General features: G+C 37.0%; 1 long non-coding RNA gene across 5 annotated transcripts in view; it reads right to left on the bottom strand.

Moving 5' to 3' along the window:
* LOC116280972 (uncharacterized) overlaps positions 1 to 20,422 on the bottom strand; it is a 382,863-nt gene that overhangs the window by 270,967 nt on the left and 91,474 nt on the right. For all 5 annotated transcript variants that reach the window (XR_012073628.1, XR_012073627.1, XR_012073631.1 and 2 more), the window contains exon 2: positions 19,791 to 19,922. This is a non-coding gene — a long non-coding RNA (uncharacterized lncRNA). The remainder of the gene's footprint in view (positions 1 to 19,790; positions 19,923 to 20,422) is intronic.

Genomic DNA, 20,422 nt, shown 5'->3' on the forward strand with positions numbered 1-20,422 from the left:
CAAACACAGGTAGAAACACAGAATTTGAGGAATGTAACTCATCACATCTCTCATTTTACAAAAAAGGGAGCAGAGCCCCGGAGAGACCTATTGACTCCTGTGCAGGCTTGTGTGCAGAGCCCAGTGCAGTGGTCTCTCCACCACAGTCGCACAGCACTGCTTTTGGGATGGATGTGTATGTATATATAAATACTATATATAATATATATACATAAATGAATATAAATAGTTTTTTATTCACTGACATGGCCTTTCTCTCTTCATATTTCTTACTGGTAATGGAAAGTAACCTCATGAGACAATAAACCAAGATGGCATTTTTTTTATTTCCAGAACATATAAATAGCTCATACTACTTAATAATAATATAAAAAAAGAGCCAGTCCAAAAATGGGCAGAAGACCTAAACAAGCAATTCTCCAATGAAGACATACAAAAGGCCAATAGGCACAGGAAAAAATGCTCAGTATCACTAATAATCAGAGAAATGCAAACCAAAACTACAAGGAGGTATCACCTCACACCAGTCAGAATGGCCATCATTCAAAAGTCCACAAATGACAAATGCTGGAGAGACTGTGGATAAAAGAGAACCCTCCTACATTGTTGGTGGGAATGCAGTTTGGTGCAGCCACTGTGGAAAACAGTATGGAGATTCCTCAAAAGGCTGAAAATAGACTTATCATATGACCCAGCAATCCTGCTCCTGGGCGTATATTCAAAGGGAACTTTAATTCAAAAAGATATGTGAACCCCAATGTTCACAGAAGCACTATTTACAATAGCCAAGACATGGAAACAACCTAAATGTCCATCAACAGATGACTGGATAAAGAAGAAGTGGTATATTTATACAATGGAATACTACTCAGTCATAAAAAAGAATAAAATAATGCTATTTGCAGCAACACGGATGGACCTGGAGAATGTCATTCTAGGTGAAGTGAGCCAGAAAGAGACAGAAAAATACCATATGATATAACTCATATGTGGAATCTAAAAAAAAAAAAGAAGACAAGTGAACTTAAATATAAAATAGAAACAGACTCACAGACATAGAATACAAACTGTGGCTGCCAGGGGAGAGGAAGGTGGGAAGGGATAGACTGGGAGTTTGAGATCTGTAGATGCAGACAGGTATATATAAAATAGATAAACAAGTTTATACTGTATAGCAGAGGGAAACATATTCAAGATCTTGTAGTAGCTCATGGTGAAAAAGAATATGAAAATGAATATATGTATATTCATGTATGACTAAAAAATTGTGCTGTACACCACAAATTGACACAACATTTGTAAACTGACTATAACTCAATAAAAATATTTTTAAAGATGGCATTTTTTATGAGATTGTGGTATTTCATAAAGGTTGATGTCTTGACTGTTTGAAGCCCAGATCCTCTCATTTGCAGTCACGCTGATTTGCTACACCTTCTCTTTTATCTGCCCTGGTTTTATGCCTTCTCTCTGAGTCAAGGTTGCACTCACTTGATTCCCATTTACTGAGCACCTTAATGGGTCCAGATGCTGAGGACTGACTGGGGAAGCAGAGAGCAGCCCCACCCTCGATGATCTCCATCAGGTGGAGAGGGAAGGGATGCTCACCTCCTCTCACACCCTTGTTCCCACAGAGCCGAGCATCCAACTGCAGAGCAATGAATCCTCCCAGGCTTCACCTAAGATCTGTGGGTGCTCAGGTCAGGCCACTAATTTGGAATCCGTCAAAGTGATATTCTCCAAATATTTCCCTAGAGAAGCAGCTAAGTGCAAGAGAAAGGACAAAAAAAGGAGACTGGCATCCCTGTTAAGTGTTGCTTCTGTGGTCCCAGCGGGGCAAACTCTCCATTGAGAAGGACAGAGTAGGATCGGTGTGGAGCCACAACTAACACCTATATTTTATCAGGCCTTTAATTTGATGAATGTTTTCTCTCTGAGAGTATGCCACAAACATGCGGTGTCTCTGATTCTGTGATGGACAATGTTGTAACGAGGGTCTATTCTGTGTTCTTTCCTCTTCTCTCATTTCAATTCTTTCCCTGTTGTACAGAATTTTTCCACGTCTCTAGAACTTAAGTATCTTGAGATCTTTAGATTTTGGCTTCTTTGGCATGAAGCCACCCGAAAATAATCTAGGTCCTTGATTCTCATAGAAATCTGGCATACACTTAGACAGCAGGTGCTCTGAGCGGCCCCAAACAAGTCAAAATGAAAATGACTGATCTTTGGTGAATATTTTCAGAACATTACACCCCCCCCAAAATAGGACATATATTCTTTTCAAGTGCACATGGAACATTTTCCAGGATTGATCAGGCACAAAAGAAACCTCAACACTTTTTAGAAGATAGAAATTATCTCCAGCATCTTTACTGACCACAATGCCATGAAACTAGAAATCAACAACAGAGAAACAAAGGAGAACAAAAGGAAAGCATGGAGATTAAACAACATGTTATTAAAAAACCAATGTGTCAATGAGGAAATCAAAGCTGAAATTAAAAAATACCTTGAGACAAATGATAATGAAAGCACAACCACTCAAAACCTATGGGACACAGCAAAGGCAGTGCTAAGAGGGAAGTTTATAGCGATACAGGCCTTCCTCAAAAAAGAAGAACAATCTCAAATAAACAATTTAACCCACCAGCTGAATGAACTAGAAAAAGAAGAACAAAAAACCCCAAAAGGCAGCAGAAGGAAAGAAATTATAAAGATTAGGGAGGAAGTAAATAAAATACAGATTAAAAAGACCATAGGAAAAATCAATCAAACCAAAAGCTGGTTTTTTGAAAAAGTAAATAAAATCAACAAACTTCTGGCCAAACTCACAAATAAGAAAAAAGAGAGAGCACAATAAAAAAGGATAATGGAGAAATTACAACAAATAAAATAGAAATACAGAATATCATACGAGAATATTATGAAAAACTATATAGAACCAAACTGGATAACCTAGAGGAGATGGGCACGTTTCTGGAAACATACTGTGCACCAAGACTGAATCAAGAAGAAACTGACCACTTGAACAAACCAATCACTAGAAATGAAATCGAAATAGCAATAAAAAACCTCCCTACAAATAAAAGTCCAGGACCGGACGGCTTCACCGGGGAATTCTACCAAACATACAAAGAAGAACTCATACCAGTCCTTCTCAAACTCTTCCAGACGATTGAAAAGGAGGGAATACTCCCAAACTCATTCTATGAAGCCACCATCACCCTGATACCAAAACCAGGCAAAGACACTACCAAAAAAGAGAATTATAGGCCAATATCACTGATGAACATAAGACACCAAAATCCTCACCAAAATATCAGCAAATAGAATCCAAAAACACATAAAAAAGATTATACATCATGACCAAGTGGGGTTCATCCCAAGGACACAAGGGTGGTTCAACATACGCAAATAAATCAATGTAATACATCACATCAACAAGAGAAAGGACAAAAACTACATGATCATCTCAATCGATGCAGAAAAAGCATTTGATAAAATTCAACACCCATTTATGATAAAAACTCTCACCAAAGTGTGTTTAGAGGGAACATATTTCAACATAATAAAAGCTATATATGACAAACCTACAGCCAGCATAGTACTCAATGGTGAAAACCTCAAAAGCTTCCCACTAAAATCTGGGACAAGACAAGGATGCTCACTATCACCACTCCTATTCAACATAGTCTTGGAAGCCCTAGTCACAGCAATCAGATAAGAGAGAGAAATAAAAGGGATCCAAATTGGAAAAGAAGAGGTAAAAGTGTCACTATATGCCAATGACATGTTACTATACATAGAAAACCCTAAAAGGTCCACACAAAAACTACTAGAGCTGATGGAAGAATTCAGCAAGGTAGCAGGTTACAAGATTAACGTTCAAAAATCAGTTGCATTTCTTAACACTAATGATGAATCAACAGAAAAAGAAAGTAAAGAAACAATCTCCTTTAAAATAGCACCCAAAGTAATAAAATACCTAGGAATAAATCTAACCAAGGAGGTGAAAGAATTATACACAGAAAACTATAAACCATTGATGAAGGAAATTAAAGAAGACTTTAAAAAATGGAAAGATATCCCATGCTCTCGGATTGGAAGAATCAATATTGTTAAAATGGTCACACTGTCCAAGGCAATTTACAGATTTAATGCAATCTCTATCAAATTACCCAGGATGTATTTCACAGAACAAGAACAAATCATAATAAAATTTATATGGAACCATCAAAGACCTAGAATTGCAAAAGCATTACTGAAGAGAAAGAAAGAGGCTGGAGGAATAATTCTCCCAGACTTCAGACAATACTATAGAGCTACAGTCATCAAGACAGCATGTTATTGGTACAAAAACAGACATATAGACCAATGGAACAGAATAGAGAGCCCAGAAATGAACCCACAAACTTTTGGTCAACTAATCTTCGACAAAGGAGGCAAGGATATACAATGGAATAAAGACAGTCTCTTCAGCAAATGGTGTTGGGAAAACTGGACAGCAGCATGTAAATTAATGAAGCTAGAACACTCCCTTACGTCATACACATAAATAAACTCAAAACGGATCAAAGACTTAAACATAAGACAAGATACAATAAACCTCCAAGAGGAAAATATAGGCAAAACATTATCTGACATACATCTCAAAAATTTTCTCCTAGAAGAAATAAAAGCAAGAATAAACAAATGGGACCTAATGAAACTTACAAGCTTCTGCACAGCAAAGGAAACCAGAAATAAAACAAGAAGAAAACCTACGGAATGGGAGAAAATTTTTGCAAGTGAAATCAACAAAGGCTTGATCTCCAGAATTTATAAGCAGCTCTTACGACTTAATAAGAAAAAAATAAACAACCCAATCCAAATATTGGCAGAAGACCTAAATAAGCAATTCTCCAAGGAAGACATACAAATGATCAATAGACACATGAAAAAATGCTCAATATCACTAATTATCAGAGAAATGCAAATCAAAACTACAGTGAGGTATCACCTCAAACCAGTCAGAATGGCCGTCATTCAAAAATCCACAAATGATAATGCTGGAGAGGCTGTGGAGAAAAGGGAACTCTCCTTCACTGCTGGTGGGAATGCAGTTTGGTACAGCCACTGTGGAAAACAGTGTGGAGATTCCTCAAAAGACTAGGAATAGACTTACCATATGACCCAGGAATCCCGCTCCTGGGCATATATCCAGAAGGAACTCTACTTCAGGATGACACCTGCACCCCAATGTTCATAGCAGCACTATTTACAATAGCCAAGACATGGAAACAGCCTAACTGTCAATCAACAGATGACTGGATAAAGAAGTCGTATATTTATACAATGGAATACTACTCAGCCATAAAAACTGACAACATAATGCCATTTGCAGCAACATGGATGCTCCTGGAGAATGTCATTCTAAGTGAAGTAAGCCAGAAAGAGAAAGAAAAATATCATATGAGATCGCTCATATGTGGAATAAAAAAAAAGCATAAATACAAAACAGAAATAGACTCACAGACATAGAATACAAACTTGTGGTTGCCAAGAGGGCGGGGGGTGGGAAGACATAGACTGGGATTTCAAAACTGCAGAATAGATAAACAAGATTATACTGTATAGCACAGGGAAATATACACAAGATCTTATGGTAGCTCACAGAGAAAAAAATGTGACAATGAATATATATATGTTCATGTATAACTGAAAAATTGTGCTCTACACTGGAATTTGACACAATATTGTAAAATGATTACAAATCAATAAAAAATGTTAAAAAAAATGAAAATGACTGATCCAGAGTTTCTTTCACAGCATTCAGATGTTTGGTCTGACTTGTATGCTTAGGCCGTTTTTGGCCCCATATGATGAGAGACTTTTTTCTATTTTTACTATATTAGACATACTGTGTCCTCAGAGGGCCCGTGATTTCCTTATCCCTCCCACGCTCCCTACGCTCCCCACGCTCCCCATGCTCCCCTCCTGCTTCCGAGAGATGTCATTGTTCTTCTTTTGTCTGCACCCAATTCTTTCAATACCACAAGGCAGATGTCTCACAAAGGTCAAACTAATAAAGTACAAAAGGTTATTCAGAGAAGAAAATTCCATAAATATCTACAGGGCAACAGGACTCTGAGCAATAGGCTTCATGAGCATATAATAATATGACTTAGTGTCTTTCATGAAGCTCTCTGAGGGCTTTGTGTGCTCGGCAGTGTCATCAGCCTACTTTACTGATGGAGACCTTGACACACAGAGACTCGTACATTCTCCAGCCCATACACTGAGTCAGGGGCAGCGCAGCAAGCAGGCATCCTATAAAGCTGCACTTACACCAAGTGTGTTTTGAGAAGAGAAGAACAAAGCTTGTGAATGAGAACAAAGCTGTTACGACTAGCAGCACCACCTACTTCTCTCATTCCAGACGAAGGTCGGAGAGAGAAGAGACAGAGAGAAAAGAAAGCAATGTTCATGTTTACAATATGTGATGGGAGAGAAAGAGATTTGTCTGACGTCAGGTTTTAAAACATTTTTAGGCTGTAACTACGCAACAAATTCCATGAACCAAAGTGAAGATTATACATCAACTTCCCTTTTCTCTCCCCAATTTAAAAACTGCACAACTCCGCTGCCTCCACCAAACCCACCACACCAGGTACAGCACCACGCTTTGTGTGTGTCGATGGTTCAGTTCCCTTTATAGTGTCTAGTATGTCACAGTTGCTAAAAGTTTAAGCTATTGAATGGATGGATAGATAGACAGTAATATCTATCTTAATATTAATACCATCTTAGCCATGAATGATGTCAGCAAAGAACAATTAAACTGGGAAGAATCAGAAATTAGTTCATAGAAGAGCTGGGATTTTTAACTCTCCCTCTGTCTCCTCAAGCTAAAGGGCTGGCTTATCAAGGTATTTTAACCACATCAGTAATCTTAGAAGAGATCCAGCAAATATAATGTTCTCTATTTTGTTACAGCAGTGTTCAGCTGTCTTAGAAACTTCCTACTATTCCACATTGGGATATTTAAAGTCCACCTAAAATCTCTCCACTCATAAAACAACAGTTTATGCCACTGGCTTAGCCATGATGTATAATTTCATTGTAACATCACTAGGGCTATTATCTCATTTAGTGTATTTTGTAACCTCAGTTCAACTTCAGGTTCTTTGAAAGCAGAGATCCTGTGCTGTTTACATTTTTGAATTACCCTCAGCATCTTGTGGTGTGTTGTTCACATAAGTAGTAGATAGTTGGCATTTTTAGCAAACTGATTAAAATGAAAGGACATTATTGGTGCCACTCTGTGACTGGACATCAAGAGACACTGAGGAAGTTTCCATAATTCTCAGAGCCATCACCTTATCACTGTAAGGACCACTGAAGCAGCAACCAATGATCCAGACCTGGTCCATGAGATGGGTTCAAAAAATAAAGAAATCTGGTAGAGTATCAAGGTTCAGTACAGTCGCCTCTATCCCTTGCTCTTTCTTCTTCCTCAGCAAACAATAAAATACATTTGGGTTAAAATGAGATAATTCAATAGTCAGTACTTCTTGGGTCCTTCTAGGAATGAGAGATGTTGAGACCTGTAGGACCACATTATATTCAAGTGGAGTTTTTTTGTTTGTTTGTTTTTTACTGTTCATATACGTTCCTTTGGCATAACCAGAAGCCACGTACGTGACCATTTCCCACATCTATAACATCACTGGCAGTTTCCACTTTCCTCAAAGTGAAAGGAAAGCACTGGTTGTACCAAAGGAGGGGCCACGTAGCTAACGGGTTCCAATGGCCTAAGTACAAACTGCTATTTACAGAAGTGTCCAGTGACTGCTCTAATCCAAGGAAACTGGTGGGCATGTTTGTTAAGTGTGGAACTTTCTTGCACAGGTACTGACAGCTGGTAATAAGATACAGAAACTTTTACCACATCAGTAGCCCCAACCCTTCCTGGCCTGGAGCTGTCCCAAGATCTGTGCCCTCTGCTACTGTGTTTATGATACACAACACGGCATTGGCTGCTGAACGTGCCCATTTTTCAGTTCAAGGGGTGCTCACCATTTCTTCCACATCCTTACTCATGAGAAGTGATTTTTTCCCAATTCTTGGATGCTGGAAATGACCCAAACATAGCTCACTAAACTAATTTCTCTCAGAATTCTTAAATGCATGTGCATTTGAGCATAAACGCTATCCATATGTTTCTGATTCATTTACACTGAACTCATCAAAAGCCTGTGTTGTAAGAGTTGTTTGATGTCCAAGAACACTTGAGGGGTTTTTTCAATGGAATTTTATACTTTCTTTCACCATTTTCCTTAGGAAGCCAAACGTTGAGAGTAAACAAACTTAGACCCCCAAGGATTTGGGGTTTACCATTTATATTCAACACTCAGGAGAATGTAGCTTGGCAGCTTGTGGGAAAGGCTTCCCTAGCCTTAGGTGTGTCTTGGCACTATTTCACCAAGGACAGGAAGGCCTAAAGGTGAGCAGGGAAGTCCCTTTCAGGAGCCCTTCTTTCATTTGATGGTTTATGCATTCAATTCCAAAATGCCATCCCAAACACAATTCTTAGAAGCTACTGAAGGTCTCTCCCTTGCCAGATTGAGGAGAAGGCTTTAAAATGTTGCTACTGCAACTGCCCTTGATGTTTTGGAAGGGAACCAAAGGAGGTTTTTTAGGAAACCAGTATCTGTTCACCTGAATGCATTGTGTCCTACGTTTACATGCTAAACAGACAAGACAAGCATCTCTGGCTACAGCTGAGAACTAATTAAAGTTGTGCTTTTACAAACATTATGTGGTTCATTACATTCTTCCTTGATTAAGAACGAAAAGAGGAGAGTCATTTATTGCCACGAGTCACTTGAGGTACAATGGAAGGAATTCCAAGATGCTGCTGAGACAAAACAAAACTGACATTATGAAAGCCATGTCTAAACGCTAATTTAAACTGTCAACTTACTACCAAAGAAGACTTCTGGCAGACAGAGAATTAAAGCTTTAAAGACCTAAATCACCGAAGAGATTATCAGCAGTGTGAATGAGTTAAAATACACTTCTGCCTTGAGAGTGTTAGAGTGGTTCAAAGCAATCCTCTATGGTTTGATGGGAGTATTAGTTGTAATAACTAGGAAGAGAAAAATTCTCAAATATAGCTTCTTGGGAATTTCAGAGTGTAAGCTTCTCTCCCCACCCCACCCCCCACAGTTATTTCAGGTACCTGAATTAGTGAGATAAAATACAGATGCTTCCAGGATCCAACATAGAGTACAATAAAAATGACTTGAAAAATGTTGGAATTTTAAGACATTATTTACAAATACCAAACATTTCTCCAACCCCCCAAACCACTAAAAACAGATAAAATGTCAGCCTAAGTGTGTGACTCAGCAGTGGCTTCAGCCCCACTTTGTCCGCCGCCTACTCCCCATCTGCGCCTGTCTCCAAGGACTCTGCTACAGACGTCCCGTTCCCCAGTAAGACCCATCACCACGGCCCCCACAGGTGAAGGTTCCAGTCCCTGTGGCCAACACCAAGAAGTCTTCAGAGAAAGCTGTGTTAGGATTCCCACCCCCCTGTATACTTAAGTATCGCCTCTTTGGGGCTTTTGAGTTAAGAATACAGGAACCCCTTACCCTAGTGTGAGCATCCTCAACCCCACCTATAAGGTTGAAGAGGGGGGAGGGCATAAGAAGCCCCAGTGGTCTGCACCCAGAGAGGCTGAAACATCTCTATGAGAGGAAGCCCTTGGGAGTCGTGCAACCTTTCAAGAGAGATGAGGCAGAGAAACGTGATGTGGACTCTCAAATCACGCTGCACTGACTCTTCTCCCCACTCCCAGGGTTTCCTCTAAGGGTTCTTTCCCAAAGACCCCATAAAATAAAACTGTTCCCTAAGTCCCTGGTGCAATTTAGAAGATCTCTTTGACTTGGATCTTATCACATCTCTGTCTGTCCAAAAATGACTTTCTGAAGCACATAGTCATCTGGTCTCTTCCTTCCCCAAATCGGAAACTTTTGCATGCAGTAATTTTATTCCATTCTTTGATTTTTTTTTCTTTTGGCATGAACCAAAGTGATACAGAAATCCACATGGAGAAGAGTGGGATATTATTGCCACAGTCTTCAGACTGAGTTCATCCTTAGCCAGGATACAGTTGTTGTGCTCTTGTTTCCTCTCAGGCTCTTTGCTTCTCTTCGTCTGTTCCCCCACTAGTGGCACTTGTCAGAAACAGTCAGAAATAGGTTTAAGTGGCCAATACAGAACAGTAACAGAACATCCAGGGAAGCATCTTGAGGTAGAACCAGCTGATTTAACCATACATATCTAGCTGTGGGACACACACTTTCAAGTTCCAAGATGTAAAACTGAGACCTCAGCTTGGACATGGGTCTCAGGACCCCTTTAAGGACGTAAATGTGAACTGCTCCAGAAGCTTTGTGTCCAGGGTCATATCTTTGTCAGTCTTTTGCCAGATGGGAATCTTAGTTTAACTTAGTGGTGCTACAGAGGTTGAGTTACAGTCATGTTACTCCAAATTCAGTTCTTCAATGCCAAAACTACTGCACTTTATTCATTTTTGGAAAACAGGCAGGAAGTCTACAATGTAATCGAGATCCTGCCTTGGGCTCCCCTTCCAGATTCTAAAATAGAATTCAGATCAGAAACTGCAGAAGTGGTCTCAATAAAACTGTCATCAAGGGCATCCTGCTTCTTTGAGGGTAGACTTGAGAGTGTGCCCGTAACTCTTACAGAGCCACAGGCTCATCCCTAAACTACTCTTCAGCCTATCGTAAAAGGAAAGATACTCAACCCCATTCCTCACTCAGAGCGAAAAGACCACGCTCTGTCACCAAGTCATCTGAACTTGCTCCAGTTTGCAAGTGGTAACTGTCATAAAACTACCACAAAGCATCGTAAGAGATGCCTCATCTAAAGACATGAAGAGAAACTCAATGGTGAAGTCTACCCAAGTATGACACCCTCAGAAAAGGACCTGACCATCAAGATCTGCTATCTGCTTCTGAATGCTGTTGTCTACTTTTACTGATCACTGGCTCTCAAGGTTGAAGCTGCATGAAAACCCCACTAGCCCAGTTTAAGTGGTTTGCAACCATTCCCAGGCTCTTAATTCATCATGAACTCGTAGATGTTTTCAGGCTCCTGTGGTTCCTTCTAAGCATTAGTCCATAGAAACGTAGACCAGGTATTAGGCAGAAACCCTGGCATCAGAAAGGGGCCAGCTTGCCAGCATTTGAAGTACAGATGAATGATTTGATTTGGTTATGCTGTTTAAAGCTCTAAGTGCAGGGAACACCTTGCACAGCCAGAAACCATGCTTTTTGTTTATAGGTCAAATGACTAGCCACTTAGAAGATCATAAAGATCATATTTGAATTTGGCCATCTCTTGCTGACGTTCCTCCTGTGTTTGTAAACACTGCTGACTTTGACCTCAATCTCTCACAAATCCATGACCAACACCAAACAGCCACAAAGGAGCTGCAGAACATAATGTGATTCTGCAATGCAAAACAGGATGCCTTGCTAAACGTGCAGCACTGGAGAGAATTCCTGACATAATCCTTCCTCCGTCTTTTATGATAATCATTTCCATCTTCAGGACACACGCAAACAGTGCTCCCTTGGACACTGCTTCTGGAGGCTGGACTGAGATCCCTCCTGTTAGATGAACTGCATATGATAGGGCACTGGGGCAAGGAGCATGTGAGCAAGACACAGTATTTCCTGCAAAAGCAGAAACAAGCAAAGAAAAGCCGGAGACTGATTAGCTGGGGAGATGCTTCTGCAGAGGGAAAGTGTGTAAAACAGCAGCTATTCTCCCCAACACTCAGAAATCAGCTCCAGTCATAACTTCTCTGCGTATGCATTTAACGGACATTTATTGAGTGCTTACTATGTACCTTAAGTGTCCTGTATGGGAAAGGACCATTTGTGAGTAAAAAAGATTATGACTTAAAATTAATTGGTAATCTCACATTTTTAATAATCATGCCAAACAAAGCACCTCATTGAGCATCGAAATAGAGTCTACACAGTGGACAGGGAGGGTTTGTTTAAAATATAGTTACCGTTTTTAAATAGGTTCAAAACGATAGAACATTGGGAAGGGGAAAATGGAAAGAGCCTAAGCGGATCAAGTAAACAAAGGAAAAAGAGTTGGATCCCAAATTCCCACCTAGTCAGTACCTTGTGGAAATGCAGTCTAGAACCAACTCTTTCCAACTTCAATTGTCAAGATACATGAATGGCTTTTCCCTAGGCAGTGAGATCTGTAAAGCACATGTATCTTTTCTTAAAAACCCCTGTCTACAGTTGTGAGGAAACCAAGTAAGTGGGCACAAGACTAAGGTCTAGAGTTCGGTACCTTCAATCCTATACCTGGTGGACTTGAAGGAGAATTTCACCATTATGTCACTTACATGGTACTGCAAAAACCTGTGAGAAACTACTATATGTAAAATAGATAAACAACAAGGACCTACTGTATAGCACAGGGAACTATACTCAGTATCTTGTAGTAACCTTTAGTGGAAAAGAATCTAAAAAAGAATATGTGTGTGTGTGTTTATGTATAACTGAATTACTTTGCTGTACACCTGAAACTAACACAACACTGTAAATCAACTATACTTTAATAAAAGTAAATTAATTTTAAAAATGAATAAAAAATAGAAAAAAAACTTGAGAAAAGTGAAGGAGATTTTCTGGTCTAGGACAGGTATAGAGTCATGGTATAGAATCGCAGGCACATTTTTAAATACAATTGTTACTATGTGGGATGAGAGAATTTCAAATCAGTCAAATAAATAACCATTTCTTGAATTTGTTGGTGGGTCATAATAGCAACAAGTATAATCCAAAACAATATAAAGGGGCAGGGGGAGTGGAGGCTTCAAACCTAAGGAAGAGCATGATAATAACATGATAATAAATGCCTATTTCTGCGGAACCCAACTGTACGCAGTGATTTTCATCATACATTATTTTACTTTTTTCCTTAAAAGCAATCTTGTGAGCTAGACGTTATTACGTTTTTTGGTAGATAGGAAACAAGACTGATGGATAGCAAGCCTTTTTGCCTTAAATCTCACAGATCCCACACTTAAAATTCAAGCTTCTGACTATAAGACCAGTGCTCCTTCCCTTATAATGAATGAGTCGTTGAAGGTGTATCTGGGGATGGCGTAGTAAAATATTGATAACAGTTCAGAGAAACATGCAATGCAGAAATAGCATTTTTTACCTTTATATAGACATACTATTACTTAATCCTGGTTTGTTGAGGATTTTAAAACACCCAGTAAAAACCGCCTAAGGACAGTGGTACATCTGCAAACTAGTACTCTAGTGTGAGATATTTTCTCAAGAAGGAAATCTTACATCAATATATCTGAGTGACTATGCAACCTGCAAAAGGTTCAGAGAAAACTCACTCCCCAGGAGTTGGGAAACCTAATCTAATCCAAGACTTAGACTATAGATGCTTTGCTCAACCTTCTTATCTGTATCTTTGTGTTTGTGTCTGAAAGTGTTAAATATTACCCTAGGAACTTCACATACTTCACTTTTTCATGGCAACTACTATGTCCCAGATGTCAGAAAGAACAAAACTGAAGTTGCTGTTGTCTTAGTATGGAAATGCAACTCTTAAGACGTTCACAATATGAAACCTACCAAACAATGAGTCACCAGGCTTTGCAGGTGATATTTTTTCCATTTCCTTCACTGGTAATTTACTGAGCCCATTTTACACAAGGAGAAAACAAAAGTCCAAGCAAGATAATGGCTTTGGGTGAGAATTTGTGACAGGAGTGTCAGCTGAACAAAACCCTGCAGATAGTATTCCATTATCAACATATCTTTTCAGAACACTAGATTCAGAAAGTTATACAGCTAAAAAGAAAGACATGCACTTGAGAGTAACCAGTTGATTTGATTCTTTTTGTTTTCATTGGAGGAAATCCTAAAATTAAATGTGATGACTTTGTGAAAAAGGAAAAGCTAAGCATAAGCTGAACCTAAAATAAGATAGCTCTTGGGATGAGAAGCCTCTTCAATGTTCTTACAAAGAGTATGTCCCAAGACTGCTAAGATGAATAATTAAAATTCAGTTAAGGTTAGCAAATTTATAGTAAATATGGGCCATGCCCAAGGAATTATGCTAGGTACCAAGTCAGGGGAAGAAATGATTCAAAGTTTAAGATTCATGTATTGCCTTTGAGGAACACATAATCTATACAGAAGTGAATATCTTCTTTTTGTTATTCTCCTCTCTTCCAGTAAAAAGATGAAATAACACATAATCAGACCAATTCTGATCAGTTCATCTGGCACAAAATGGAGCTAAGACCTAATGGGTAAAGTCTGAATAAATGATGTATCGAGTATCGGAAAAAATCAATTACAAAGTTTATTTAACTAGGATAAGACTTTTAAAATTCTGCTTCCACTTTCCACATTTAAGGTGTTGCAAATAGCATATGCCAGATCTTCCCTCATATAAGGAAATAGCTAAAAACTTTAAGCTTGTTGTTCAAGTAGAAACTTTAGTCGATCAAATGTAATTTAATCATAAATCAAATAATAATTACACAATTAAAAAACAAAAGGCAAGGAAGAGAGATATAGGCATCCACCAAGTTAATGTATTGCTAAGAATGTCTAGGTGACCTCATAATGACTAAATGGCTTTTCTCAGCTTGTAATTCAGCTGTTTAAGATTGATTCCTATTTATATGAAATTATGTGATCACAAATACTCTGTTCAGATTTAGAACTTGTCTCAAAAAACCCAGATTTTCACTCCAGTTAAAGAAAGAGAAAATATATAACTAAAAACAATTGTTTAATCTACCATTTGAGATGAGATGTGGAATTAAAATTTGAATAAAATCCAACTATCATAGCAATATTAGATCAGTAGCTAAGTTGTAATGACAGCGAAGACAAGGAAGGTTAAAAATGTTCTGAGAAAACCTATACCCGCCTACAGAACTGTAGATACCATGTAGGAAAATCTTAGCACGGGGCAAGGGGAAGGCATCAAGTTGGAAGCTATGGAGAGTGTCAAAGACTCAGGACACAAGATTCTTCCTCTTAAAGAGTTTACAATCCATTTGAGAATAAAAGATACATATATGAAATGACCAGAAGGACATCTGTGCAGAGCAAAGGTGAGGTGGGGAGGGGAAAAGAGGCAGGGAAAATATAATCAGTGGCTTCTGTATTCTCTCTCCTTCAAGAATATCACTGAAACTCAAAAATCGAGGACCAGCGGTAGAAGGCTCTTGGGAATTTGAGAAGGAAAAGAGTTCAAAATCTATTAATAGATACGCATTTTCCTGTGGAACCCGGGAATAGATTATCATAATAGTAAGCACTAAATAAATGGACATCAATTACTACCACTATTATTATTGTTCTTAGAAATTGTTTTTACACAGAGAACTATATTCAATATCTTGTAGTATTGATAATGGAAAAGAATATGAAAACAAACATATGTATATGTATGTATGACTGAAACATTATGCTGTACACCAGAAATTAACACATTGTAACTAACTATACTTCAATTTAAAAAAAATTGTTTTTAGGTTGCTATATATTAATTATAGAGAGTAACTTCATAGACCCCCACTAATAGTTCCTAATTTAAATATGTAATTTTTAGTGGTAGGGGATAGGTAGGGTAACCACATGCCCCAGTTAGCTGAGACAGTCTGGGTTTGCACACGCTGTTCCAGCTTAATTGCAATTGAGTCCTCTTTAATTCTCGTAAGTAAGTATCCTGATTTGAATGATAAATAACATGCTAACTTGGTTATAGGATAGATTAAGAAATCTCCAGGGGAACCCACTCTGTCGCTACTAATGAATAGCCTTTCCAAAGCAGCACCGTGAGAGGGTCCAAGGGCAAGGGCAGACTTTCCAGAACACAAACTTAGTCAGAGTTCCTCCCAGGCTCAAACTCTCGCTGACCCAGTAAGCATGAGTATCCAGAAGGAGGCAAATAAAACTCCACCTATAACTAAAGTGGAGGACAGACAAATCTGATACCAAGAATTGGCCTCTGGCATAGCAGGTTTCACCAAGTAAGAGAAGAAATCACACATCTCAGGTCAGCCCATGATTCTGATTCTCTTCTCACTCCCTGAATCACTGAACTGGTGGTGTATCAACCAGAACCTCAGCTTAAGCTGTGATAGAAGAATCCAAAAAGCATCCCAATAACAGTGAAGGAATCCAAGAAGACCTCACCAACAATCTTTGGAGGCACATTTCAAATTTTGGTGACACCCTGTCCCAGAATTGTTTACCTCAAAACAATAGTAATAATACAAAATAGGATGGTGTGAAGAGCTAAGGTTTTAAAGTAATTAACCACAAATAATTCAAGTCAACTTAAAACAGCATCTGCTTTATATTCTCAAGGAAATGCAGGGACACATGAAATCTGTGAAATAAGAGAGAAGATGAGAAGACAAATGACTGAAATGAAACAGAAGGGGGTTAGGAGGCATGGGAAAAAATTTTAAGGCTACGTGAGAAATAGAAGATTTTAAGGAAACAAAAATAATTTAGTATTAACTTTAAAATGAACACAGAAGCAGTAAAAATCAGAATTAACCCTAAAAAAGTAAAATCAGTGATAAAGAAGGCAGGAATATGGAGCTCTCTGTGAATGGAAAGAAATGGACAAGAAGATTAAGTTGACAAGAGTGTAGACTATGAACAGGAAAATTGACACAGGAGATCTAACCAGTGCATAACAAGGCAAATGGAGGACTGAATAATAAAAAACATAAAAGAAGAAAACTTTACTGAAATGAGAAAAGTCTAATTCTAAGAATTAAAATACTTCACCATGAGTCAGATAAATTTAATGAAAAGAAAATAAACAGACTTTGGTGAAAATTATACATTTTAAGGAAAAATAAATAATTCTAACATCATTAAGACAGGAAAAAAAATGTATCTATTAAAAAATCAGTTTTTCCATGACATTAAGTGCTAGAACACCATACAGTGGCAACATTGGATACAAAACGGTTCTGACCCAAGATTTTGCATTTAGCAACATAAAAAGCTTCTCACATATATACAAATTTACAATTATACCATTCACATGGCATATTTTCTCCTTTAAGTTTATATTAAAAATGAATAAAACTAAAGAATCAGAAAACATAAAAATAGCTATTAAATGACTTCTGGTAACATAGAAAGCATTTATACACAAAGGTAATTTAAATGATATACGTCATACTGAAAGCAATATTTTAACAATAATTAACATAATCAAAGGGTTTCAATCATAAATTCACTTAAACTGCAAAATGGGTTAAAGGATATTTAAAGCAATTAAAAGTAGGTATTTTCCTCATCATTTTTATATAAACAACCATGTATGTTATTTGATTTCTGGTTGTTAAAGTTAAATTCTAGATAAATTAAAATAGGATATAAAGCCTTAAATTATTAAAAACAAATGAAGTTGGTATGGCAAAATATTGGTAACAAAGAAAAAAATCAAAAAAAGCAAAAAGAAATATAAAGTAACAGAAGTGAGAACAAAAACAGTTATGACAACAATGGATAAACAATAATAATAATAGAATAGTTTATAACAATTATAAAAATAACACTCAGAATGGGACGAAATTCCAACATTAGAGTTTATACAGTCTAAAGAAAAATATACATAACAGTCTGAGAAATTTTAAAGTAATCATATAAAAAAAGAGATTCACAGTTACTGCAAACTAAAACACAACAGATCACAATATTTACATCAAATGAAGTAAAATTCAAATTAAAACACTTCTATGAGGGAAAATTGTGTCACTTTGTATTAATAAATGGTACATTTCTTAATAAGTATATGTCATTAGTGTTAATATGCTAAATACTTAAGAAAGACAAATACAAAAATCTGTCTAATTAATGCACTTCTTGATGGAAAAAACAGGCGAAAATAAATAAGAATGTAAACAATCTGAATTATATAATTGAAAAGTTTTCTATAAGAAATATTTACCAAACTTAATACTCTATTAACAGAAAATGCACCTCCTTTCAAGCGTCCAGGTAACAATTACAAAAAAAACTGACCCTGTAGCACATGAAAAAGAAAACCTTAATTCCTAAAAGGAGAAATTATATATTACATTCCCTGACCATCATGAAATAAACCAAAATTATTAATCATGCACAAGCAAATAAAAATGCCAGAATCCCTCTTTTTAACCTAAAATTCTATACCAAGTCAAACTATAAATCATAAATGAGGGCAAAATATAGATATATGCAGATATATGAAAAAGAAGGAAGATTCCAAGGAGTTATACGAGACCCACTGTCCAGAAAACTGAGAGTTAACATAAGAAAGAAGACAGCTTGAAATCCAAGGAAACCAATAAAGAGAAATCCAGAATGACTGCTGGACAACAGGCCTTGAAAGCAATTATTCTAAATTAGAACAGTTGGCTCCAAATAAACAGGAAATTATAAACCCCAAATATTTTGTTTCAGTCTTGTTTAAAATTACCGGTGAAACCGTATGTCATGAGGCAAAATGGTATTTAAACTAGAACCATGAAAGCAAAAACGATTGTTGACACAGCTCTTTGTTTTACAAATGAAGGAGAAGGCTGAAATTTTTACACGGAGGAACAAAGCTGTAGCCAAGTGGGTGAAGTTTCTGTATAATTTAATTTATACTTTTTTGTATCTTGTCATCAAGGAATTCAGTTTTTATCAAGTCTGTTTACCAAGAGAGAAAAAGTTTCCAATCATTTGCAAATAATCATCTCCCATGGACTGTAACCTGTGACCTAAGTTTATTATTTAAAACTGCACTTGTTGGAATGTTTTATCCTTAAAAATTGAATTTGCTCACCAATCTTATGATAATTAATCCACCAACTATAAATCTTTTTAGAAATAATCTAACTAGTATAAAAGCTATAAATTCTCTTGCAAATTAAAAAACATGTTTTAAGATTTTCATACAAGACATTTTGCCAATAGAAAAGATTTTACATCAGATTCGTTTTTAAAATACAAAGCAAAATCTTTCACAGCCCCCAAAAATGTATTAAAAGGAGGAGTGGATTCCAAGTTAAAGACAGGATAACTAAAGGGCTGAGTAAAATTAGTGCATAGGAAAGAAAGTATATTTTTTCTCCCAAAAGAAAAAAAAATGACAGGCAGGAATTCAAGGAAAAATACAATTGTGTAAGAAAGTCCTGGTTCTATTATGAAGTAAACTAAAAAGTGAACTAATTGTGAACATTCAATAGAAAGCAGAAAAAGGTCAAACTTTGGACTTGGATATTTGTAATCTGGTGAGATGTGTGTAATGGTGGCCACACAGAGAGGGAAATAAAACACTAGCACACTCCTTGGCTCCGTGGTGAACAACATTTACATAGTTCTAATATTATATAAAAACACATACATCTTGGGTTCAAATTATAGAATACATTGATAAGAAATCACCCAGAAATTACATTCTGAATAAATTTTGAATTTAATTTTAATGTAAAATTAAAGATATAACTGATAACGTACGGGAAATGAAAAGAAAGAAGAGTAGGGCGTATTACTGTGCCTATTCCAATGTATGAGCCAAGAAGTATACATCCAAGTATAATGTGAAAGGTATAATATAAACTGATTAAAGTGGCAAAAAGAACTGTCAAAAACTGGAATAAAGTCCTCAGTCCAATATTTTGGTCCTCCAGTGTAATGACCACTTACCTTCCTTACACCGAGGCAAAGGCTGCTGGTTGACAAGTCCCATCCACAGTCACGGAGCTCTCAGACTTTCCTTCTACATTCACTTGCAGGTGTGCATGGACAACCAAGGCTCACTAGAAATTTGAGGAAAATCTGCAACACAAAGAGAAAGGCCGACAGGAAGAAATTAACACAACATCTAGAGAAATGGAGAAATCCAGATAAATTAGGGAACTAATTTTAATTAGCATCCTTGGAGTCAAAATAATATTTTAGCCTTAAAATTTTAAAATATACAAATAATAACAACCAGAGGAAAATAAAGATCTTTTAAAATTTAACAAAGTGAGATAAAAAATAATTTAAAGTTAAAAGATAAAGTTAAATAAATCTCCCAAAAGCAGAACTAAAAGATTAAAATGCAGAAAATATAGGAGGGGATGTCGGTGGAAGAGAGCTAAGCTACAAAGAAGTTCAATCCAGATACACAGAAAACCAATCCATAAAAGAAGAAACTCAAAGAAGAGTAATTCATAAAAGAAACAGTTACTAAATTTCTCAGCGTTAAAGGGTAACTTATCCTCAAAATGGGGTGATTCACCAAGTTCTGAGTAAGATAAAACAAGAGAGACCTACACTTAGGCAATTCATTA

Source organism: Vicugna pacos, chromosome 6 (assembly GCF_048564905.1).
Source record: "Vicugna pacos chromosome 6, VicPac4, whole genome shotgun sequence".
Taxonomy (NCBI): Eukaryota; Metazoa; Chordata; class Mammalia; order Artiodactyla; family Camelidae; genus Vicugna; species Vicugna pacos.